At 40.6% G+C, this 26,553-nt stretch overlaps 1 long non-coding RNA gene across 3 annotated transcripts in view; it reads right to left on the reverse strand.

The window, feature by feature from the left end:
* The window catches only part of LOC109143724, a 50,597-nt gene extending 35,089 nt beyond the window's left edge, over positions 1-15,508 (reverse strand). For 2 of the 3 annotated variants that reach the window (XR_005604308.1, XR_005604306.1), the window contains exons 1-5: positions 15,100-15,508; positions 14,365-14,545; positions 12,053-12,274; positions 9,780-11,359; positions 4,447-4,532 (exon numbers count right to left, since the gene is read on the reverse strand). This is a non-coding gene — a long non-coding RNA (uncharacterized LOC109143724). Of the gene's footprint in view, positions 1-4,446; positions 4,533-9,779; positions 11,360-12,052; positions 12,275-14,364; positions 14,629-15,099 lie in introns of those variants that run through there. The other variant, XR_005604307.1, reaches the window with a different exon arrangement.
* Between the last annotated feature and the right edge of the window lie 11,045 nt (positions 15,509-26,553).

Genomic DNA, 26,553 nt, shown 5'->3' on the forward strand with positions numbered 1-26,553 from the left:
CCCCACAAATGGGAGCATTGCCAGGCTGAGATGCAGGGTTTGTGTCAGGTCATAGCAACTTGACTCAGGCCTTGTTAATGTTTTTCCATGTTGCCAGCAAGAGCTGGAACCCATTCCCAAGCTCAGGAGAGCCTCCAGTCTCTGCTCCCAGCAGAGGTAGTGAGGAAGGGGCACAAGCTCAGCAAATTAATCTGTTCAGGATTACATTTCAGGAAAAAAATCCAGGGCAACAGAGAGCTGAAAGATCTCATTCTAGGCATTGTGGGAGTGGGTGAAAAAGACCAGTGAAAATGAACAGGAAGAGGTGAGAAGTGACTGTGGTTGATTTTGTATTCATCTATCTACTGCTCTGAATCTGCACAGATACTGAGGTCTGTAAGTCTTGGGAGATTTTTGAATTATCATTTCTGGCTAAGAAATTAAATTTCAGTGAAAACAAGTGTTGTATCCATTCTGTATAATGGGAGGCATCTAAAATACCCTTAAAACTATCTCTTTTGGTATTTTAGGGGTAAAATGATGTAAAAATACTTTAAATTTCCCATCTATTTATTTTATTGTAAAATCGTATGTAGCATAAAACCAGATAATAAACACATAGGGATGAATTTAAACAAACTACATGGATTCCATGCAAAAAAAAAAGTTTAACACTTTTTTCCTAACCAGAGCAACAACAGCTCAGCAACTGAACTTCCTTGCAGAAGTTAATCTACTTTGTTCCCTGCTCAATTCTATTTGTGAGCTTTCCCAAGTATTAAGACACCTGTAAGGGAAAATATTTGTCTAGCAAACTTACAAGTGTTGTTTTCTGTTTCCATTCTCTTCTCCTTGCTAACATTTTGTGGGCATTGCAAAGTGAGTCTGAATAGCTTTAGTTCCTTTGTAGTTGACTTGTTATTGGTTAAGTTCGGAGACACCCCTTCTGTGGAGTCCCAGATAACTGTATCCAGCGTTGGGGTCCCCACACAGGGAGGACATTGGAGTGAGTCCAGAGGTGGGAGACCAGGATGATCAGAGGGAAGGAGCACCCCTCCCATGAGGAAAGGCTTGGAGAATTGGGATTGCTCAGCCTGGAGAAGAGAAGCCTTGGGGTGACCTAATTGTGGCCTTCCAGGACCTAAAAGGACACTTTTAAAGAAAGATGGAGAGAGACTATTTATGAGGGTCTGGAGAGCCAGAACAAGGAGGAATGGCTTCAAGCTGAAGTAGAGCAGGTTTAAATTGGATATTAGGAAAAAATTCTTCACTGTGAGGGTGGTGAGGTCCTGGCACAGGTTGCCCAGAGAAGCTGTGGATGCCCCATTCCCAAAAGTGTTCAAGGCCAGGTTGGATGGGGCTTTGAGCAACCTGGGATAGTGGAAGGTGTCCCTGCCCATGGCAGGGAACTGGAACTGGGTGATCTTTAAAGTCCCTTCCAACCCAAGCCCTTCTATGATTCTATGATTACCTTCCCTCGAAATTGTTGGGTGCATAATGCCAACACTACCTGCACAATTTAGCTGTAAGAACTGAGGTAAATTCAGACAATTTCTGGAATTATTGCAATGCACTTAATGGCTCTGCAAAAGCAAATTTAACCAATCTACAGATACACCAAGGTTCATGAAAGCAATGGTGCTATGGACAGTCCCAAGATGTGAATATGCTGATTAGGGCATAAATAGTTCTGCACTTCACAGTAAATTTTACTGGATGAAATGAAGGGTTTTGAAAGAAAATAGTAAGAATCAGATCAGCTGGAATGTAATCTTTTTGGATTGTTAAACATCAATACAGATTTCACACTTGGTATTAGTAGAGTCAAGTGTTGAAACAGCATTGCTTTCACTGTTGGACACTGTGGTTCTGCAAGACAGGTGAGTCTCACAAGCACACAGAGACTGAGAATGGTATCGTGGAGAAAAATGCACCATGAGCTCACTGAGCACTACTCATTTTTAATGGGTATTGAACATTATTCTCCTCCATCCATGGGTCTTATTTGGTCTTAATAGAAACAGTCATAGCTCCTGCTGAATTCGACATTTAAGTGAAAGGATAAGAGGGGATAAAGGCCAGACTGCAAGGTTACAGAATCTAGTGATGCCCCATTACACTCAAATTAAAAAGTGCTAAAAGTGACATTTGTAATCATTTGAAAATGGATGGAAACAGGGCTGAGATGCATGTTTTTGTAAGAATTTTTTTCCTTGCTATGAAAAAGGAGCTCATGTTTGAAAAAACCACTCATTTGAAGATACTAAAAATTAGACTCCATGAGTAGGGTTTTTTGTTTGTTTGTTTGTTTGTTTGTTTGTCTGTGGTTTTTGCATGTGGAATGAAAGAAGGGAGAGAAGAAACCCCCCACAATTAGTTAGTTGAAAACTGGACTGCTGCACAAAATGCAAGGCATTTAATCTAGTCTATTCTGTAATGCAACATAGCAATTCACAAGCCACAGAGTCCCCAAAAAAGATATTTAAAATGCAAATTGCACTGATTTTATTTCATCTAATTCTTTGAATACCTGATGGCTTTTCTGCATCCCAGTGCTTTCCACTTTTTGATTATGCACTGTGCTAAGGCAGGACAGCAAAAATTCTCCCACCAACACCAAGGAAAAGTCATATATACGGTCTGGCTTGTATTTTTCCTTATATTTTCCTTATAATTTTCCTTATATTTTTCCTTCTCAGCCCCTGTTTCTCAGGTATTTCTGAGTGTCCACCTCCACAGTCTCCAAGCTGTGAACTATGGCCTTCCAGCACTTTTCCTTGGGTCCTAAAAACCATAAATTATCAAAGACACAGCTCCACAGGCGGCACAGGCAGAGGAGAAAATTTTTTAAACTTTACAGGCTGACAAACATAAATCAAAGGACATCAGAGAGTTCATATTAAACTACAATTAAATAATTGGTTTGATATATAGTTTCTTCTTAATTTCACAGTTATGTAGCCCTCAGCTCCATGCCCCAGACCTCAAGTGACACCTCCCATCCCCTTTCTGCCACGGTAGAGCTGAAAAAACCCCTCAAGTTGCTGCCATCCCATGGCTGATCCTGGAGCTGAGCTGCTCCCAGGATCTGCGACTCCTTCCATACACAGGCAGAAGTTTGCTCAGCTACACCAGCAGCAGTGGCAGCTGAAAGAGGTGATTTTGTGATTGTGAACTCTCACTTCCCCCATGGGAATGGCAAAGCAAGGACTGCTGCCAGGACATGGGTGGGAAAGGAAGGTGCAGACCATTGAATGTTCCAGCTTTGGAGGATGAGTGTGACTGATCCCAGAAGCAGACCTGGGGCACTGGTTGTCCTTCACTTCCTCTGCAGCCACCTCACTGCAGAATCCTTCCCAGGGCTGGCAGTCTCAGGTGACTGTGGCTTTACTGACTATTTCTAACAAAGAAAGCCCCACTTATTAAGCCTGAGCCAGACCAGGAGTATACTCTCTACAGTACAAAAGGAAGGCCAAGCATGATATTTCAGCTGAACAACCTGGTTTTCTTAACTCCTTAAGGCTCAGCTTCTGGATCTGCTTCCCCAGTCCTGGAGTCCAAGATAAGTCTGTATTTTACTTTGAGAATTAATAGGGCTGAAGTAAGTAACTATTGAAAATTCTCTCCCTCAGGAGATCAAAGAGCTCTAGTCATTTGCAATTGGCTTGAGGAGGGACATCAGTATTAAATGCAAGCTCATCTCCATAGTGCTAAAGACTTCCTCTAGCCAAGATACTCAACAGAAAAAGAAAAACACAAAAAGAGGCATGAAAATGTAAAACCTAAGCCCATCTTTGGAGACTATTGACTCGCAGAGGCTCAAAATGAGGACAGTTAAGAGGTGATAAAGTCCAGCTCAAGGAATGGACAGGTCAACTGCAAGTGTGAAAATGATGCTGGTAAACTGGGACCCAAAAGAGAAAATATTCAGATCCTTGGATCTGAATATTTTCTATGAATATGTATGGCTGCTTTGATGATTGTACTCTCATTTTAGTAAGAAATAATATCAGCCCAGTACCAAATTTGTACAAATATTAATTTGTTTCACAAGTGTTAAGAATAGTTGGACCTTGGTATGGGAAAGCTCGGCAACTATCAACAATGATAATTTCAAGACATATCTAATTCTTCAATAACATCTCATGGGTGGATTTTGGCCATAATTGTTTGTGTTCCATAAAGTGAGAGAGACATGGAGCACTGCATCATGCTCAGAATTTCACTGGGTTTCTGACAGGAAAGCTTGGGAATAGGACTATCAGGAAAAAACAAACAACTAGACTGAGCAGGAGGGCAGCCTCTGGATTGAATGGAAATTATGGAGAACAGATTGGGAAGGTGTTCGATGGGGACATTGCACAATGTTTTAGAAAGAAATCAGGTATGAGCAGGATGACATGGAGAACAAAGAAATAGGAAGGCTCACATCTTCAAAAAAGGCAAGGAAGGGAAGGAAATACCTACAGCTGTTAGTCTGAAAAACAGGATCACTGCTGCACATCCAGCCTCAGCTTGAGTCAGTGGTTGAAGTATTGCCTCATGATGCAGTGCTGAAATGATAACATATATACATATATATATAAAAACAACCCAACAACTCAGAACATAAAATCATAAAATCATAGAATGGTTTGGGTTGAGAGAGACCTTCAATATCTAACAATATACAATAACAATATCTAATTTCAACCCCCCTTCCATAGGCAGGACACCTTCCACTATCCCAGGTTGCTCTAAGCCCCATCTGACCTGGCCTTGAGCACTTCCAGGAACTGGGCATCCACAGTTTCTCTGGGCAATCTGTGCCAGGGCCTCACCACCCTCATAATTATAACTTACTATTTGTAGATGATTATAGTGAGAAACTGTGCAGTATCCTCCAAGAGAGGAGGTGAGAGCAGCACAGTTATGTGTGCTGACTGAGGAGAGGAAGGATTGTCATGTCGTCAAAGCTGAGATATGGTGCTTATAATAATTGTCTAATTTTAATATAGATTTCCTTAGGTGCCCACAGTGCAGCTTCACTGAGCATAAGCATTTGAGATGTCTGGAGTTACCCTCCCTGACCTGACAGTGACATCCCAAAACACGTAGGTCTCCTGTAGGTTAAATGCTGCATCTGCCAAACCTGTCTGGTTATCTTTGGACACCCCAGTGTATCTCAAAGGTCATGAGATCCCTTTGTGTCTGTGCCTGAATTGAGCCCTGATGTACCACTTCATTCCTGACTTCTGAAACATGTCTAGGATTTGAAAGACCTTATCTGGAATGAGGTATTTAGTGAGTTTGATGGACTCTGTGGGCAGGGTTCAGTCTCAAGTTCAGACAACACAACAGAAGGGTCTGCATGGAAATGTCTACATGGAAACCAAGTGTCTAACTCAGCAGAGAGGGAATCAATGATCCTGCAGATCTTGGAGGGTAAATTCAACCAATCAGTCACCAGGTGTCTACTTTTGGGAGATCTGAGTCACTGTTCCCAAAATGAGGAGTGGTGGAGATGTATTTATAAGTGCGTCTTTGCTTTGACTGAGTTGCTTCCCCTAGAGAAACCTTCTGCTCTTCTCTTTCTTATTAGGCAAATTGTGTTTTTCTATTCAACACCTCTACAGCAAGAGTTGTTTGTTTGTTTGTTTTTTTAATAGGTGAACAGAGGTTGATGGGAGTGTCTCAGATATACACCTGAAAATATTGCACTTGAAAATGAAGTCTGAAAAGGCCTAGAATTTTTAATAATTTAGGAAAAAGAAAAGACCTAGCTGCACAAGGAAAACCTTGCAAGATGCTGTGAGGACAAATACTGCTGCAAAGCTGGAAGGAGGCCAGGAGAACACAGTCAGTCAGAAAGACAGAAGAGAAACTAAATGAGGGAGCGAAAAAATAAGACACAAGAGAAGACAGCTGATAGAAACACAGAAAAACAGGCAAAGTACAAACACAGACTTGAGGAAAGATGTAGAAACTGTAGAAGACACATACAAGGATGGTGAGAAAAAGAGCAAACCCCAAATCTGGTGTGCTGTAGCACCAACTGGTTGAATGGGATGCTGAAGGAGAGGGCAGATTAAACAAAATTCTACTTTTGATAGTAAAACTGTCTTAAAAATACATGCCTTCTCCTTCTGCTCCCACACATATCACACATATTCCCACCTCCTTGGCTACACTGCTTGGAGAACTTCATTCTGTTTCCCTGCTCATTTTAAAGGGCTGTATTTCACTTCTATCCACCTTGCATTTCTGTGCTCCTGGTTACAGAGCAGCCTCATGAAGAGTGACAGAGTGACAACCCTGAGCTGCAGAGCAGTAGAGGAAGAAAACCACTGCCCATGCAGAAGGCCAGGGACTGTGGTAGCTGCTATGGCTTTGCCATCACAGCCAACAGATCCAAACGTACTTTCTGACACAGCAAGTCTTTGGTTATCCTGTTCCGTTTCTCTTTTCCCAAAGCTGCTCCAGCTGGGGAAGAGCTTGTGATCCCAGATTCTGGGTTCATTCTGGTTCCTCAGAGCAGCCCTCATTATAATGCATACCAGGTCACTAGACATGGTCATTCCAGAAAACTAAAATCATGGAATTTAATTTTAAATGGTTTGGGGTTTTTTTTAACTTGTCCTTACCAGGTAAACTATTGGTAAGAATGCCACAGAGAAAACAGGAGTTCATCTAGAACAGCTGCTGTTTGAAGGAGTGTGATTTCAGCCACTGTGTGTTCTTCTCAGACGTGGCCAAAGACACATTAAAAAAGGCTTTATCATGGTACTGTACATGCTGAAATCTCAGCTCTGCAGGCACAGTCTGGCAGACCCCAGCCCTGGGGGGTTCTTAATATAGGTTGTCCTCTAGAAGATAATGTCCAACGGCATCGGTGTCACCAGTAAAAGGATAAAAGGAGGACAGGTGCTCCCCTTGTAATTGCAGCCTTTACCCTATAGCCTGCAGCTCAGAAACCACTGGTACATGACATACACCTATTCCCATGAATTTTGTGAGGCACAATTCAGAACGGGGTTAATTCAAGTGCTGCCCACCAACAGAAGCTTGGCAATGACCATGTTTTAGGAAAGCTGTCGGTTGTGTGCTCTCAAGTGGAACACCAAGAAAGTGAAGGCAGCAGCATAAGGGACAACACCTTGAGAAGGAGCTGAGGCAAGAAGAAAGAGTAAATAAGGTGTTATTAGTTTTGATCATATTTAGATACTGCTTTTCTTCATGATATAGAATGAATGTTCATGGTTCTGTTGAAATGTGAGGATGCTAATGATGTCAGAGCTCAAGGAGTGTGCAGACAGTGCTTTTAGTCACATGGTTTAGTTTTAGGTAGTCCTGCATGGAGCAGGGATTTGGACTTGATGATCCTTATGGGTCCCTTCCAACATGAGATGTTCCGAATCCTTGCAATCTTACTAATGACGCCAATGATCACGATGTACTGAGAGGGTGTCTCTCTCGAGACAGTAAAAATTTTAATGCCTTTGTGTCTTCCTAGTGTCAAGGCTTTTACAGGGTCTGGCCTCTGCAAAACACCCCATCAAAGAGCAGTCCAGGATAAGGAATGAAACACGAGGAGAAGGGGTAACATTGCACTGAGAAGCATGTGTTTTACAGAAACAGATGGCATGTACAAATATCTGTCAGGTCATTTTGACCCAGGTGAGTGTGATTCCTCACAAAGCAAATAAACTGAAAGTATTGCTTGCTTCTTATTGCCTAGACTTAATTATATAATTAGAGCTGGTGCCTGAGACCAGGTCTGCACCAAGCCTGGAGCTTACACTGCAGAAGCAGAAGTTCAGCCAGAAAACAAGAAAAACATAAGGGGAAGGGAAACAAAGGCATAAATGTTTGGATGCACTGGGGAAAGCAGCAGAGATTAAAGCAAGTGCTGAAGCTTGATGACATATGACAGAAAAATCAAAGAAGCTTTGTTAGTTGCCTGTGGTTGCACACTTACAGCAGTGGACAATTTTGTCCTCCTACAAGTACAAACACCTATTTCATCCATAAGAGGAATTAAAAAAACTGTCCCTGAAAGTTGAAAGAGCTAAGGTAAGGACTCATAGAAAGGAAAAACTGCTACTGCTTTAAGGGTCTGCTGCTTTTTAGTTGGGTTGGTTTCTTTGGTTTTCTTTTTCTTTTTTTTTGTTTTAAACAACTGCTCTGAATTGAAGGACAAAAGGGCATTTTTGATGTTTCTGGAATTCTTTCTTGAAGCAGTGCTTTGAAATACTTGACATGACTCAGATGACACTCATAGCAGAATCTTTGGGCTTGAAACGTAGGAGCTTCACGGTCCATGAGGATATCTGGTGTTGCACATGATTACAGTGCCCTGTGTTAATCACTGAAAGCAGGTGCATCATTATCCTCCATGTGTTGGGGGTCAGACTCTATGCACCAAGTGTCCAAGTACTGAAGGGAAATCACACACTTGTAAAAGTCCTGCATGTTTTTTTTCCTTTGGGAAATACCACACATCTGCCAAAAAAAATAAACCTCACAGGTTATGCACAGGCAAAAGGATTGAGTCCTGGGCCTTTGGGATAATCCTATAACAAAATTTTTCAGAGAACCTTGACAAACACTGGGAATCAGGTGCTCCTTGCCTCATGGTTAAGCAGATGAGCTCCTGTATTCACATACTGCCCCAAATAGGGTGAGTCCAAGGAAGTGTTAACTATGTTTAGAGCAAATCATAAACCCCTATTTGAATCTAGTGCATGATGATGATAACACTGGAACAGTTAGAAATTTGATTGTGAAACTACTGGGATGACAGCTCAGTCTAAAACTCTTCCGAATTTCCACCAAAAGCTTGGTTTTGTTTGCTCTTCTTATGAAATGGTAAACCTGGTCCTTTCCTTGTCATCTGTCCTTCATTAAGATTGTGTGCCTGAACAGTGTGGCTTTTTAATGAAGCTGTTGTGACATATGCAAATCCGTTTCATGGTGCAAACTCCACATAAGAACCTGGATGAGAAAAGGGACTGTGCAGGAGCAAATCATGGGCAGCAAAGTAAAGTAAGGTTTAATCTGGCAGCAAATTGGAAAGTTCATGCATTTTGCTCATTAAAACACCTTTAATGCATCGAATGGGATCTCTTATGGAGAATACTGCTCCTGTACGTTAATTATAAGTGCCTTGAGGGAGCTGTAAGTGCAGCTTTGTTTGGTGTTACCTTGGTGTGTGACACCTTGCTGACACCACCAATCTGTTACAGAGAGTTTGCTGTGGAGCTTTAAAGTGCTCTCTGCTCTAAGTGGGGTGTGATGAAAGTTGTGAGGTAAACTGAACTGCTGTAGTAAATAAAAATCTTCAGTCCTCCCAAACCATGCTAACCTCAAAATTTGTTGACTTCACTGACTTTTAGAAATCCCTGAGTCAGACCTTCTGCTGTGAATCATCGTGGCTTTGCATGAAGGGATGAAGCTACACACACTCCAACAGACTCCAGGTTTAGTGTCTTTAACAACCATTGAACTTGAACAGAATTATCATATATGAGAAATATTATATTTTTTAAATAATTTGAACTGGTTTTACCCTCTGCAGTGGGATGAGGTGAATCCCAGTTTCAATTTCTCTCCACTGACTACAAATAAAAATGACTGAGGGACTACCTTAAAAAGAGGCATCTAAAATATGAAACACATAAAATTAAATTAATCCCATCTATTGTATCTGAGTATTTTGTTTGTATTTAAACATTCTTAATTTGGGAGGCTTGAGAGTTTATTAAACATTCATCATTTGGGAGGCTCAACAAATAGAAACTCCACCTAAATTTGCTCCTTACCTAGAGTATAAAAGACTATTGCCGCTCTTTTCAGTTTAGAGGAAAGTCTTTACTGCATTTAAAATAAATATGTAAACACTGCACAGTGGTTATGTTGTTCTTTATAGAGATCTGCCCCTGTAATGACAGAAAAATATTTACAGTTATTTTTATATTTTAGACTTTTAGTTGACAGAAAGAATCATTAGGGTGTTATTTAGCAGCAAGGACTTCAGCAGTGTATCCTTGAGCAGTGCAAAAGCACTGCAGAGCTGAATATTCACTGAGATTCACCCATTTTATTTCAATGCATTTTATTTGGATGAATGAGGTCTAATTTTATATGGAGTCCCTTCTAAAGCTCGTAAAACTCTATGGATTAAAAGAACCATAATGAACTATGTTCTATTCAAAACATTTACGTGTCTCCCTTGGTCTCTGATGTGTACAATGGTAAGTGCCGCAGTTCTGATGATAAAACTCCAAGCAATTGGTATAAATAGCAGGACTATTTATACATTTTGATGGTGAATTTTTTAAGCATTACGTTTGATCTCCACAGATGCACACTTTCACATCTCATGAATTCTGAGTAACAGGAAATTCTGATAGTGGACATATCAAACTGTACTTGGGATCAGCTTACAGTATGAGAGCTGCATGCCTAAAAGTTCTTTTACATTTTATGCTCAAATTATGGTTTGGAGAGTTTTATTTTCTTTCCAGTTTTATTCTGTACTTTATTCTGTGACCTTTCCAAATTCCATGAGCTGCCTGAACTAAATCTTTGTATCACATTGTTTTACTTTCCTTGTTTCTGGCAACATTTCCAGCTATAAATGAAGAAATTAAAATTACAGAGTAAGAAACCAGAAATACATATTTATATATATAGACATTTAAGAAACCTCACCATAAACATTTTTCAAAGAGAAGCACTAACAAACATGAACATAATAAATTAATAGAAGTCTAGGGAGCCTTAAATCTCTTCCCATTTTATAGTGAAGGGTGGATACAGTTCAACCTCATCTCACTTACACCCTTGAAATTCATTTCACCCCTCAGACAGGAATTGTGTCTATCTCCTCTTCTCAACTGTCTGTCTTTGCAGCTCAGTTTTCAAATGTTTTCCTACCTGATCTTTTTTTTTTTTTTTGTGGTTAAAGTTTTCAAAAAGATTTTTTCCAGAGTTTAAAAATGTCTGTTTTGAGGCAAAAATTGGCCATTTCCTTCCTAAACCGCTGCTGCAATCAAAGCTGATAAGGGAACCTTAGTACTTCTCAAGTCCCCCGGTTTGGAAACCTGGAGTGATTAACAACATCGATTAGGGCCATCAATATTGTCTTTCTTTTGCATATTGTTTAAGTCATTAAAACACTTCCCCAGAAACAACTGAACTTGCGAGTTGGCAAGTTTGGGAGGCAATAAAACTGATTTCTAATCAGGATTCTTCTCCATGCTATTTATCATCTTCTTGTCCAAAAAAACACTGTTAACTTCCAGCACTTCTTGTGTAATTCCTTGTACAAATATTTAAAAAGAAAGTGTAGTCCTAGAAAGATTCAAATATTTCACAGTGACAAGACCCAACAGGAAAACTGTAGAAGAAAAAAGACAGACAAAGTGATTAGAGAATTAAGTAATTCTAGAACAATTCTAGTAATTCTAGAACATTTTTTATAAAATAAATGCTTTTTAATGGATGGTTCATATATGACCTTCCATTGAACCTTGGAAAAGACACTATATTTTCTACCTCTTCATCTATAAAATGGAGATTTCACAAAACTTGACAGATTTGGGAACTAAAAAACCCCGATTTTCACTCATCTTTACTGCTATAAACAAGCCAGCATATTCACATTTCTGTACATTTGGATCAACAATTAACTTGACAAACAACAATGATTACCCAAAGGATGGTTTTGGAGCCAGGTCCTCACACTGGCAGGGATCTCATTCTAGTATGTACCAAATCCCAGCTGTAAAGAGTATTTATGAAATTGAAAAGTTTTTCTATGGCAAGCAAATTGTTATATGATAGTAAATAAATAAAACAATTCTTTTTAATAACAATTGTCATAGGTGCAGTTTGTACAGCTATTTTAAGGTAATTATACTTTATGAATGTCCTGAACTTAATACTAATTTCAGCATATTTCTTCGTAAAGTATTTCAATATAATATCTATTTTTTTAAGTTCATAGGTAAATACAAATTGTAAAAGTTATTTTCCTAGAAATTTTGTTCTGTTAAACAAGCAATGAAATCCAAGACGTGATCCAGCTTACCTGATACAGATGCCTACATTTAATCAGTTGAGCTTTGACTGTGCCCAGATACCCACAAAAGGAAGACTGTTATGATGAGAAGGCAGTTTGCCTATTTTATCTGATTTTTCTGCATATGATATCTCTAAGAATCTGCTGTTTTTTACAATTTCATCTTGCTTTGCACATCAATCTCCTGCAGGCTTGTGACCACATAGGCTTTTTCACTGCTGCAGTACCAGTCTGCAAAGTAAAAAAATTAAATAGAGGCAAACTGAATTTACTGTAATTACTGGGTGGCAGTGACTGGTAAGTCCTTGGTTGAAAAGCTTGCACAGCACTACTACAATTATAGTGTGCTCATAACCTTCTTATAAAGGGAGTACCATGTAGGAGGCTTTTCCTCAGTGTGTATTTGTTTTTCCTGTAGGTAGCAATGGCAAATGAGTGTTTTGGGGAGTGTAAGGAATACTTTATGCATAATTTTTCAGCCTCTGTATTTCTTTTCCAAGGGAAATGCCACAAACATCTACCTCCAAGAGCTGCTGCCCCTTTGAGCCTTGCCAGCTAACATTGTCATGGTTAGCAGCACTTGAGTGGTTTACAGAACACAATTACATTTGGAAAAATAAATCTGCATTTCTAATAATTGTTTGTATGGGATTGAAATGGAACAGCAAAGAAAAGTGTTTGTAAATAGAACAGACTCTGGTGAAAAGAGCCACATTACTCTTCATCCTTTTTCCCCAGGAAAAGGACGAAGCTGTGATAACTTATTTTCTTGCCTGTCAGACTGTCCTGAGTTGAAATAGTTCATGTTTCCAAGGAATGAACCACATCCCATGGCAGCAGTGGCAGCAGTCAGATGGTATCTCTTCACAGGACCTGGGGTTTCATGGGGTCAAAGCCTCACCCATGGCGGGGTTTTGCAAATTCCTGCCACTGACATCTGACCATGTTTTTTCCAGGGCTGTTTCATTCTCTTTCTAGTTTTATTCTAGTTATAGCAGCCTAAGTAGATGCAGAAAAAGATGGAAATACAGGAAAAAACAAACAAACAAACAAAACAAAGAAACCCAAAAATAACAACAACACCATCACCACCAAGAAGAGAGAAAAATGAGCCACATTCAAATCATCTTGTATTCTGAATTAGGTGAAACATCACACCTTCCTCTCCAGAGGTGTGCAGGGAGCAGGATCCAGCCCAGGGAGCACCTTGGTTCACTTGTGATTTCTGAGGGAAGGAGCACCAAATCTGCCTGGGATGCCATTGCAGACAACCTGGATGCACACTGCCTACTTCATGAACGGACATGGATAAAATTCCTCAGGATTCCTTGGTACTAAGGGAAAGAGTTTACTTTTCTCCACTGACTTTTTCTAGGACATGGATCAAAACAGATAATTCCACCATCACAAATTAATGGGCTCGTTGAAATGATGGCTGGTACACCCTCAGTGATAAAAACCCAGTCAGGCGGAAGGTTTCGTGTTTGCTTTTGTTTGTATGTGTGTTGTTGTTAACAAAAATGGTGCAGGGATTCACATTCTCTATTGAAAAGTACTAAATGAACTGATATATCTCTACATCACATACAATACCAGTAAGTGGAGTGAATGTGGTTGAAATCCATCCCCCAATGAATTCCAGTTCTTGAAGTTAATTAAATACAGCTTGTAGAATGATTATTATTAATGCAGTGATCACATTCCAGCATCATATTTCATGAATATGCTGTTCATATTTTCTCCATTTCCATGATAAAGAAAGATGAACAGCTCAAAAAATAGGTTTATTGCAATATCACTTGTCTTTATTAGTTGCCCTAAACCACATTAAATTCAGTGGTTTTTTTAATACAGTGGAAACTGTCTTTTCTGAAAACACTTTGCTCCAGCATTTCTTTACTTTACAGCAAGTGATTCTGAGATCTTTACCTGCAGATGTCTCTTGGCTTTATGGAGTTGTAGGACGTGCTCTGTGGCAAAACAGAAAACAAAGCTGGGATTCAAGCTGAGGGGGAAGCTCTGTGTGCCTGGAGCTCTAGCTGTAATGGGTGTCTCCTGATTTAAGAATGGTTGTGATGCCACCTATCCTGCCAACAGGTGGTAAGGTTACTGAGGGAAGGGAAGGGAAGGGAAGGGAAGGGAAGGGAAGGGAAGGGAAGGGAAGGGAAGTCCATGAAATAGGTGTGTTTTTAATTTACTCTGCTTTTTTTTCTAGATTTCTGCAGCAACTTGGGAAATGTCATTCAGTTCTTTATTAATTTAGTTTTAAATTTAGAAACTGATTGATTTTGCTGCGCCCATTTCAGCATGGCTTTACTCACTTTCTTACTCTCAGGTTCCAGCAACATTTGTGATCAATGTTTCCCTTCAAATTTAAAATATCGTCATTCCATTGGAGATCTTCTACAAGCAGGAAGCTTCTTCTGTGTCACACCACAAAGGATCTGGTTGATGCTCTCATCTACTGAAAACTAACTTTCTGTCAGCTGCAATATAAGTTGCCTTCAGAAAGAGATGTGAAACAGACAATGACTAATTTTTTACTTATTTCAGTCCATTTCTCACAGTGACAATGATTTTCAACCTTTTGCAATTGGAGGACCCTTAAAACAAGAGCTGTGTGACTGTGGACCTCTGCTCAGTAATCCAAGGCAGTGACAATAGGTTTGTCACCATTTGTGGGTTATTATCAAGTAATACAGTGTGCAGGAGATGAGTTTGTAACTACTGATCTTGAAGACACCATCTGAATCCATGAACACACGCTTGCATGAAACTTGCAACTGTGGTGCTGTATCTTCTTCCCCTGATTTTTAAAGTGCATGTGATGCTTTCTGATCCCATTTTTTCTGAAAATTTTTGCTTTTTAGTTGGACATGAGCTCCGAATTTCTTAGATTAAATCAGGGATTTAGAGTTCTGTAAAATTTGCAGAGAGTCAAACAGCAGAAGTAATACAGCTTCTCTGAAGGTACACATTAATCTGGCTCAGACTAGAGAGGGCCCCCCACACTGCAGTGTAGAGGAGAGAATCTGGGGACAGAAAACCTTTTATACCTGTTTTCAGGAGTGACTTTTAGTGGCTTCTAAGCTGTGTGCTGCAGCAGTGATGCTGTTGCTCTGCAGTTCCCAGAGAAGAAAATATATCAGCATGAAAATGAGCTGGACCAGTTGCTCCCCTGTGGATATGTTCTTCAGCTGAAATAAATCTCTTATTAGTGGAAGAAAGCTCTGAATGTTTGCTGGAAGGTGGAGGGCAATGCATTTAGCTGGAATCCTTCTCACTCTACTGGGAGGGGCAGTACTATTTTGCTTGACAACAGAGCAGCTACCAGAAAAGGAGAGAAAAGACAAGCTCTGAATTAAATGTACTTCTGGAGTGGTTTTAAATTTGTTCTGCTGTTAGTAGAGGGAAATTTTAAGAAGGGCCAGATGCCAAATTGGAAAGGAGTGAAAGCTAAGAGTGAGTCTGCTACAAGCTCAGAAAGAACCTATTTAACTCGTACATTATGTTCTCTTGTGTTCAAACCTGTCCTTTGCTGTATTTCTTGAACAGCTGTACCCAGGGTTCAGTGTTCCAGCAGGCAGGTCTTCTCTTCCTCTCTTTAAATCTTCCAAGTGAGCTACTGAATTAATCTGCCTATCATTAGCATACAAAGAGCCTCACTCAGAGCCAGATAGTTAAAGATGCTTAAGAATCTGAAACTCAGAGAGAACAAAAATACCCTTAAAATCCGGCTCCAGTGGCATTCTAAATTGCAGGTTCTTCTGCATTCCTACTCAGGTCTTACTTTGTTATGTGTCTAGATTAAAATTTCAAACATAACACGTTAGTCTGTTAAATTTTAATATGTGCGAAAGAGCAGTTGCATCACAGTAGAAAAACACACACCAGATCTGGAAAGATTTGAGTTTCTGTGAGTTAAGGAGAACCTGAACTGGAAATTCTGGGGTTATTTGACAGTGTTATTTGTTGCCGTGAGAGTGGCTGCGGCCACAATGACCGCAGAGGGAACAACAAAATCCAGACTCTAGGGGTCAGGCACTGAAGGTTAAAGACAACCTCTGTGGTGAGGGCAAGTCCCCACAACCCTTTGTTTCTCCGATTGCCTGTTGCAAGTTGATTGGTTTCTGTTGTCCCCTCCTGGTTTTATGCGTAAGTTCATAAATATTTATCCCCTTAGTTGATTATGTATTAGTTCTGGAAAGTTCTGTGTTACTTGATGCCCCACTGGTTGTTCTCTTACCCCTCCTACAAGTGTTCCCCATTGGTTAATTCCCTGTAGACTCCTTCCCTATTGCTCTTCCCTATTGGTTATCTCCCCTTTCTCCACACTGATCTCTCTGAGTATGGAATCTCTGGACCTTCTGTTGAAACTTGCTCTTTGTCCCTGGTCCTTCACTTGCAATAAACCTGCTTGTGGAACCCATATGGAGAGTCCCTCATTCTTCTTTGCCTCCACCTGCCTGCTTTTACAGCGTAGCTTGGGACTGGCTCCCTTGGGTGAGGAGCTCGCTCTTTGTACCTGCACAGTTGCTGACTGTGAGGGCGCAGCCAGACCTCCAGGCTTCCCCCTGGCTTAGCCTGCCCTCTGTTATTTGCTGGAATTTGTTCATCTGTTCTCACCTGTAAGGAGTTGTGTTAGCTGCTCTAGCTAGAATTAACCCAAATCATGTAATGGTCAGTCAGTTTGTTGTTACTGTTCCATTCAGAAAGTCAAAATAATTTGGAACATGTTGTAGTTATAGGCATTATTTAAATAGCATGTACTGACTCCTTGTTGATCCAGAAGATTTCCTTTCCTTCCACAAATGCTTATAATCAAAATCTAAGCAAAGGTCGATGCTACCATTGGGAAACCTACTACCATTTCCATGGAGAAAAATGAAACTTTAAGATCCAGTCCATCTCGCTCGGATTCTTCACTTGCACATGACTATGAAGCACTCAACAAAGCAACTTTGTGATGCTGGTGTCTGTGATTGCTGCCAGGTCAGTGGAGTGAGACACATGGCTTTGAAAGGCCTCTCATTCCAGGGGTCTGCTGAGAAGTGAAATGGGAGGAATTTGAAATATGTGGAAGAAAATGCCTGTACACCAAGGAACAGGCCTGGCTGTACTCCACACCTGCTTGACTCTGGCACCTCAGCTCTCCCTCTGTTGGCTGAACCACAGCTGTACACAGGGGTTAGTCATGCACTGCTCCATTGGTCCAGGTGCCTCAATTACTGCATCCTTATGGGCAGCTATAGTAGCTGGGCCAAAAGGGACCTTTTGTGCAAAACTGGACATTTTTCTCCATCATTGATGCAAAGGTGTTAGCAACTTTCAAAGACAGTTACTTAATTCCTATAGATGTCAGAAGTATATATTGTTCTAATAGTTATTACTAGTAACTGTGAGTAATAACTGTTTTCGAATGAAAAAAGAGATCAAGGAATATTGAAACACATTCCTCAGCTTACAAATTTCAGCAGAGGATTAAAGACCTCAACTGATGTTTATTCTAAGGTGCTGCACAGTTTGTTATATTCCTCTCATTCCATTATGTCCCAGGAAGAAGAATTTTGTGCATATTTTCTCTCTATGGAATCTATTACTTACTCTGCAATGCTTCTCTAACTTCTCTATTCCTTTGGAGATGGGGAATCAGAACAGCATACCATATGCAATCTGTGGATGCACCATCCATTTTTAGAGCTGTGTAATAACACGTTATTTTTTTATCTTCCTTCTGAGGCAGTTCCTAACCTCTTGCCTGCCCTACAAAGCACTGATGTAATATTTGCATTGAGCTGATGCTGGTGATTTTGATGAGTTTTGAAGTCCATCCCCGATCAAATAGGATGCTCATCATGGGTAAGGATGAGGGATTTTATCTATTAACAAGGGCATATAGTGGCAGGACAATAAGGGAATGGTTTCAAACTGAATGAGAGTACGTTTAGATTAAATATTAGGAAAAAAATTCCTCCCTCTGAGGGTGGTGAGGCCCTGGCACAGGTTGCCCAGAGAAGCTGTGACTGTTCCATACCTGGAAGTGTTCAAAGCCAGTCTGGATGGATCTCTTGAGTAACCTGGTGTAGTGGAAGGTGTCCCTTTCCAAAGCAGAGGGGTTGGAACAAGATGATCTTTAAGGTCTAATCCAGCCCATTATGCAATTCTATGTGTCTATGATTTTATGATTTTATTGGGTCTTAATGGACCTTCTCATCCCCTTACATCTGTTGTGCCATAACATCTCCCCTGCCATGTGGCTGCATGGGTAATTTGCATTCCATATGCCTTAAGGTGAGAGCAAGAGCGAGCAATAGCTGTGATCGTGTCATTCTGTGTTACAACCTTCTGAGATTTCCTTTTCTCTTTCTTCCTTGAACAGAGGTATCAGAGATTCCCTAGTGGGGAAAAAAAATTGTTTTAAAACAAACTTGGAAACAGAAACTTTCTGAGTGCCTGAGCTGAAAAAGAAGCACCTAGAAGATGTGAATGTATGACCCAAGAGAAATATTCTTGCTGAAAGAAGGAGGAGAATGCCAACAACCATCAGAAGTGAAACCATTCTGACATTGAAAGAATAGTAGAGAATGGGAAGATCTAAGATGTAGGTAGAAGCCGGAATACATTAGTTATATGGCTTTTTCTGAGGTTTTTTTTTTTCTCACTCATAACCCCCCAAATCTATAATTTTTAGAGGCTGCAAGGTTAAACTTGCAAAATAATTTATTAATAATCAGCTTGTGTTCCAGTGCAAGGGACAAATGTTGCTCTGAATTGTGATGGTAGAAATCAGGGTCATCTGAGTCAGTGAAAAGGCAGCACTGTAACATCTGAGCAGGTGAGATCAAGGTGACAAGGCCAAGGTGTTTTACCTGACAAGTGCTTTATTATGAAATGTTCAGCTCTCCAGGGTCTCAGCAACTGCTTTGCTCATTATTACATGGACCATTCTCATGAGTCTTTCTGCAGGTCCTTTTTGTCATTTAAAACCATTTTCCTAAATTCTCCCAGCTCCCAGATGCTGAGCCCCTAACAGCTGTGTGTTGTATGCAGGATATGAATAATGTTTTACAATGTTGGTTGACAACCAGACTTTACCTGAGCCTTGTTTTTCTTCCACGGGATTCTCCTTTTGCACTGCTATTTTTCACTCAGAGTAACTCAGCAAAATAGATAGAAATATGTGTTCTTTAAAATGGGTGGAAAACCCTGGGACAATCTACTTGTCTCAAATAGAATCAGCTTAAACATTTTGTATTTTCACTGCTGTAAAGCAAATGCAATGTCACAGAGGAGCTGAGGAATACACAGAGGTCAGTCTTAGAGAAAAGTGCACTAGTGCTGCATTTTAGTCGAGGGATAGAATAAGCCTAAGTTAACTATTCACTTCTTGTCTTTAACCTGCTATTTTAAGCTTTACAGGTTTTATAAGCTAAATCAGGAAAGGCAATGGAGAATGTACAGTAAAGAACAATGCAGTTGTATGACAAGGAGATGGATTAGATAAACCTAATATACCTCTTCCAACTAAACTCTGTGATTGTAGAAAATAGTGCAGCTGAGCAGAGCTGAGATCTATTGATTTCTGTCTCCAGTGACTTCAAATGGCAGAGAAATTTTTCCTTCAGCCCAAGCAATTCTCTTCTTCTGTATCTTATTTTCTGTTACAAAAATGTAGGTATCTTCATAGGTATGGACTATCTTTTCCAAATCAAATGCTTTTTTTTTCAATGCAATGGGTTTTTTTGTTTGTTTTCTTTGTTTTGATATTTTTGGTAAACAGGTCACCTGGGCTCTGCAGCACTTGGATGACCAGGTTGTGAACTGACAGATTGACTGAAAAAAAAAGATATATACAGTTGTATTCACAGTGATAAAACAAACAACCAAGCCACTGGCTGGGGTTGATGTTACAGCAAGGAGGAGGAAGCCCAAAGTTTCTTCTGCATTGCCAAGAGAGAAAAATTCACCAGAAAATCCTATACTGACCATTGGTAATGGGACGGGAGGTTAGAACTAGAGGCTGAAGTCATTGTTTGGTCCAGGCATTTGCAAAAGGGATTAAAAAGGCCAAAGCACTTGCAATCACAGGTGAAATAAAAGCCTATTCAGAAGCAACCCAAGCAGGTGGGTCAGAGGAAATACATAAAATAAGGAATAGGTAAAGAGTTTGCTGTACACAAAACACAAGGCAGAGCAGCTGTATTTGCAGACTGATGTCTGTGGGGTAAGAGACCACACAGAAAAATTATTCGAGTCAACTGAAAGTCAAATAAGAGACACACAGACCTAGGTTCAACTAATTAAATGACTAACACTTGGATGACTACATATTTTCCAGAAGAAGGTGTCCTGAAGTAGACAGAATAATTTGGAGGAATCATGCATTAGGGTTGTATATTTGGGAAATTTTTGGTGAGCTGAAAATTCTGGAGGTAGGTGTGTATGTACTGGTTATCTAAATTTACATTAGATGAATCACAGTGCCTGGTTTTATCTGCCCTCTGTACAGGACTTCTGACAAAAAAATGTTTTGTAGTTCACATGGCTATATAATAATCAGAAGAGTACTGCAGGCTCTCTGTTGTGGGAGGGAAAGAGGAGAGGAGAGGAGAGGAGAGGAGAGGAGAGGAGAGGAGAGGAGAGGAGAGGAGAGGAGAGGAGAGGAGAGGAGAGGAGAGGAGAGGAGAGGAGAGGAGAGGAGAGGAGAGGAGAGGAGAGGAGAGGAGAGGAGAGGAGGAGAGGAGAGGAGAGGAGAGGAGAGGAGAGGAGAGGAGAGGAGAGGAGAGGAGAGGAGAGGAGAGGAGAGGAGGAGAGGAGAGGAGAGGAGAGGAGAGGAGAGGAGAGGAGAGGAGAGGAGAGGAGAGGAGGAGGAGAGGAGAGGAGAGGAGAGGAGAGGAGAGGAGAGGGAGTGTGAGGAGATCATTCACAATAAAATTGAAAATCTTAATAGAAAACTCAGCAATACACAAAAATATTTGGCATCTGCCTACATATGAAGGACAGATGCTATATATTAGTAGAGGAATGCTTAAGTAATAATTAAGGTTTCTCCCTAAAGAATGTTCAGCTTCTCCTGACAAAATTAGTTGTGAAGACACTAAAGGAGCTGCAGCAAATTGCAGAAATACCTGGACATTTTTCTATTATGCTCCTGTGCTATTTTGGATCACTAATAAACAATCTGCAAACAGGATGGCAGTGCTGACATTGGAATTCAGCTTTAAAATAAGTAGACATTCAGGTGGTCTAATACTCTGATGAGAATAATTTTCCTGCCTTCAGCCAGAAACCCAAATCTTTATGCTGAAGATGTTCACTAGCACAGCAAAGAGTAGAAAACACTAATGAAATAAACATTTGCTCCCAAGTTACTATGTGGAATCCAAGAGCTGTGGCAGTGACAAGTGTGTTGATGTGGGGACCAAGACATGGACAGTGGTGTAGGTGTGTTTCCTCAGTCCAATTTGAATTCCCTGCAAAGAAATCAGTCTTTGAACAGTTCCATTCAATCAGCCAGCAGGTCCAGGCTGCAGGTATCCTAATCACTACAGCATTCTGGCAGAGTGATTTTTAAAATTGTATTTATTTTTCCTGTCATTATATCTGGCAGGACGAAGGTAGCAGGAGGCGCAGTATTTTGTTCTGATTCTATGCTCTGTTTCACTAATTCTGTGAAATATATTTTCTCAGCAGATAGGAGCTTTTATGTTCATCAGACTATGATTTTGTTTTGTTGTTTTCCAGTCATTGCTGTAGTTAAAATTAAACTGAGTAAGTCCAGAGGAGGCCGCTGAGAAGCTCAGAGGGCTGGAGAACCCCTCCTGGGAAGACAGGCTGAGAGAGATGGGGTCGTTCAGCCTAGGGAAGAGAATGCTCTGGGGAGACTTTATTGTGTCTTTTCGGTACCTGAAGAGAGCCTTTAAGAAAGATGAGGACAAAGATTTTGTGGGTACTGGTTTTAAACTAAAAAAGGGTTGATTTAGATTAGAGAAGAAAGAAGTTTTTTTACAGTGAAGGTGGTAAACCACTGGCACAGGTCACCCAGAGAGGTTGTAGATGCCCCATCCCTGGAGACACTCAAGATCAGGTGGGACAGGGCTCTGAGCAACCTGATCTAACTGAACATGTCCCTATTCTTTGCAGAGGTGTTGGACTAGATGACCATTGGAGGTCCCTTCCATTCAAACTATTCTATGATTCTGTGTTTCTATGATTGATGCCATGTTTCTATCATTCTGTTCTCTGGCTCCATGGCCAGCTGGCCTGGAAGAGCTTTTCTCTGAGCTATTAAAGTTCTCAATCTCCAAGGAGGATGGCCACACACAAACTTTTTTTTGGGAGCAGTTTCTTGCTCATACTAATTCCCAGCTGAGCCCAGGGTTTGTTTGGGTCAGTGCTCACTGAGGGGAAGCAAACACCGGATGCCGGAGGTTGGTCTGACCTGCAGAATGGGCACGGTCCTCACTGGAGGTCTTCTGCAAGTGCCCACCAGCTCCTTGGAGAGATGCATTTGCAAGGGAGAGGGCTGGGTCAAGATGAGCAGAAATACAGCTGAGCTCACCAGGCAAGACAGATCTGCTGATTTCTGAAGGATGAGGGCAGCTAATTCCTGCTGAGCTTGCAACTAGGCTGGGAACATGCTTTCATGGGAGCTGGAAGGATACAGTGAACTATGCAACACTCAGTAGTCATTATTTCTGCTACTGATGGAGTCTGATTTAGGGTAAAATTCCAACTTAATTGGATCAGCCTCTGAAAGTCACTAATAAGGGAAACACAGTGCCCAGCTTCTTATTGGATTATGTATTAGGTACAATGAGTGTCATGCAGCAAGTAAATTCCCTTTTTTATCATAAAACAGGCGGTGAGGACTCCCTTTTTTAATCTTCAGGGAACTTCTTCAATGTAAACTTTGTTCAGAGCCAAAGAGCATTTTAAAAATCTAGCAATGGCAAAGAAATACTTTTCAAAGAGAAATTCCCTGCAATACAGTGCCATTGTTGTGCTACATTTTCTTTTGAAGTGCCAGCAAGAAACAATTAAGGAGCAGCACTTGTAATGTATAATTGATGGTTTGCAGGTATCTAAAAACTTAGAGCAATTAGGCCCAGGGTGCAACATTACTTATTCATCACCATCTGGAACTTATAACTTTATAAGCCGTGCTATAGTTTATGTTTGTCTGGCAGAAATGGCAAGTTTACTGTTTAAGTGCTGCATTATGCTGCAGAAGGTAAATATTTAATGGTGTCCCAACATAATGCAGCTGGCTGGGATAAGAGGAACATGTTCTGTGGTCAGAACACAGCAGCATGTGGATATTGCGAAATATAAGGAATAGAATGCCCTCTTGAGAGAGAGGACAAAGAATACTTCCAAATAGTTCCAGAGCATTTCGCTTGCATCAATAGAAGGATGTGTCATTGATCCTTGGGTCACAGCAAGCATTATGTGGTAGCACCTGGGATTCAACTTCAGATATGATTCAGATGGATGAAAGAGTATCACACCGTATTTTTTGATGCTAGAGTAGAAGTAGACTAAAAATGGTAGGAAGTCTTGGAGAAAATGTTTTCTTTTTAAAAAAAGAAAGTCATTTTATTAAGCATCGAACCTGTCCTAGTTGCTGTTTTGACAAATTTCCTACTGGAAAACAAAACAAAATCAAATCAAATCAAATCAAACCCTAACCAAAAATACAAGCACAAAGAAAAACAAAAACCAGCCACAAATCCAGAAAATTTAATTTTATGAGTCTCAAAGTTTTCTAAAGGGTGTAGTCCCTCCTTGGACAGAGAATTAATTTTACTTCGTTTTGTATTACCCCCCCCCCCCCTTAAAACCAAAGAGCAAAATCTGGGTGAAACATTCTGCCTGGATCTATTCCAACATTCTCAAGATCTTGAGTTCAAAGTAATATTCAAGAGATTGGCTTGATTTGTTACTAGAAAAATTCTTACAGCATAGAAATACTTATGGTTCTGGAGGATTCGATTCTACTCTGCTCTGGTCTGGCAACCCACCCTGGCTCAGCTGAGCTGACTGGCAGCGGATTGATCTGCTCCACCTCCAACCAGCACACAGAAAGGAATCCTGCAGTTAACAACTACCTTTTAAAGAGGTAAGATTGGTGAGATTGATTTTTCTGCAGTCACCTGTCTCACAGATCCTCACAAATACAGTCAAACAGCTTAAAGTACTTGGTAGATGATAGTATCCTGCCTTAATGGCTGCTCTACATTCATTCAGCGCCCAGTGGTGTAAAGCATCTCTAGGGGTAAGATGAAGGCCCGGTTTTAATTGTTCGCATTAAACAAGTCCATGTAGGACACGACTGCAAAGAATGGCATTGTGCAGTAGATTGTATTGACTCACAGCCAGTTTGATTCAGCTGTGTTTTCCTGACCCTCACAGGCCAACAAGTATGACATTGACCATCCTGGATTAGTATTGTTTTATCTACAATATCAAACTGAATGAAACCAGTGTTCACTTTCTTATCTTCATTTATTATCTCTGATTGACTTAGCTACCATTTTGCATGCACTCTTACTCATCCATTTCATTGATTTACTTGATTTGTTTCAAATGCCCTCATATAAATCTAAAGTTGTGCAAACAAACTGGACTTTCTTCTGCAACTGAGTTAAAACACCAGAACTTTCACTTATTCAAATAGTTCTGGCTCTTGAGTCAGTCTACACAGGAACAGAATTGTGGAATCATAGAATGGTTTGTGTTGGAAGGGACCTTAAAGATAACCTTGTTCCAAACGTGCTGTCATGGACAGTGATGCCATTTACCAGACCAAGCCACAACCTCTCTGAGCAACCTGTGCCAGTGTTTCACCATCCTCTGAGTAAAGAATTTCTTCCTAACATCTAATCAAAACCTGCCCCTTTTCAGTTTTAAATCATTGCCCCCTGAATAGGTTATTGCCAGTGTGAGTTCAAAAATGTCTGTTTTGCAAATAAATCCAGTTTCTGGAATCACATGATGACAAGAATGCTTTCGTTTTCATGGTTACATATAAAAACCAAAAGATCTGACCTCTAGATTCTCAAAACCTGAAAGTGAGTCAAAGCAGCACTTTTGCTTGGATTGTTATTGCTATAATCTCCTAATTTATTGGGGAGCTCAGCGCATGTTGTGTAACTGTTTGAGGATAATAATAATTAGACTCTTCCCTGTTCAACATTTTATCTGACTATATTACAACCCTAGATGAAGCCCTGAGCAAAGTGAAACTTTGCTTTCTCATGTTCTGCTGTAGAAGAGATTAAAAGTATGCATTATTAGTATAACAGCACAGATTGTTATTCTCTCCAAAGTGCCTTAAGCATCATTTATTAACACCACTAAAATATTTAACAGCACTTTTGAAAAACTGCAGGAAAGGAAAATCAGTTTTATTTCAAGTACAGTTTTCACCTGGTAGATGGTCCTGTTCAGGGCAGGACCTGATCTATACTGGTGCCTTATGCTTTCAAACAGCTTGTGTACAATGGCTGAGCACTGAGACATACATCACATGAAGCTGGAGAGTAGCAGTGTTTATCACAGCACACTCAGGGGTTGATTAAGGTCTCTCCAGCTCTGAGACCTAGGTAGCAGCTGCCAAGGTCTCTATTATAATCCTTTCTTTTTTCTTTGTTTTTTTAGGTCTGTGTCTACAGTGTTTTTGCAGGAGAATTCACTGTCATGAATCAGATGCAGTGCTGCACTGATGTCCACACTGGGTCTTCTGAGAGAGTGAAACAGTCTGATATGGACTGAGATCAGCACCATCCCAGTAAAAAAAACACCTTTGTAGAGGAGGAAAAGCACAACCCACCACTTCACTCCAAACACAGTGCTCCCTCTCCATTTTTGAGGAGCCAGAGACATCCCACTGTGGTCCACTCCACCCTTACCCATTCTCTGCTTCTGTGATTTACCTTGGAGGTAACCATCATTCAGGGAAGAGAAAATGGAGCTTTTCTTCAATTTTTCAGTCCAGTTTGGAAAAAGCAGAGTTGTGAAGCACAGCAGAGCCCCGTGTCCCTGGCATCCAACACTGTCCCAGCTGTGCTGTTTAGGAAACTGCAGGTGTGCTTGAATCCAGGGGGATCATTGCTTTCCAGGGGAAGTCCAACACTTCCCAGATCTTGAGAAATCAAGGGATGAGCATATACAGCCAGATTGTCACAGGGATTCATCCTTCTCCTGCTTTCACTCAGGATTCCTATAGGATCAGGTGCATCTGAGGGGAAGATGCATATTTCTGATGACTTCCCACCTCTTGTGGAAATCTGTAGGGGAAATCTTGCTGAGAACCACAGAGCACATTGATTACCAGCCTAGACATAACAGAGATGAATAAGCAGCTCTATAAACAGCGCCTGTTTTCCCATGTGGCTTCTTGCCAGTTGGGATGGATCAAAGACTTGATACTGGGAACTGCAGCATGGGAAGCTGACCATAAACAAAAGAAACTGTGAGGCAGTAGCAGCTGCCCTCCCTGGCTGTAA

This window comes from Corvus cornix, chromosome 3 (genome assembly GCF_000738735.6).
Source record: "Corvus cornix cornix isolate S_Up_H32 chromosome 3, ASM73873v5, whole genome shotgun sequence".
Lineage (NCBI taxonomy): Eukaryota > Metazoa > Chordata > Aves > Passeriformes > Corvidae > Corvus > Corvus cornix.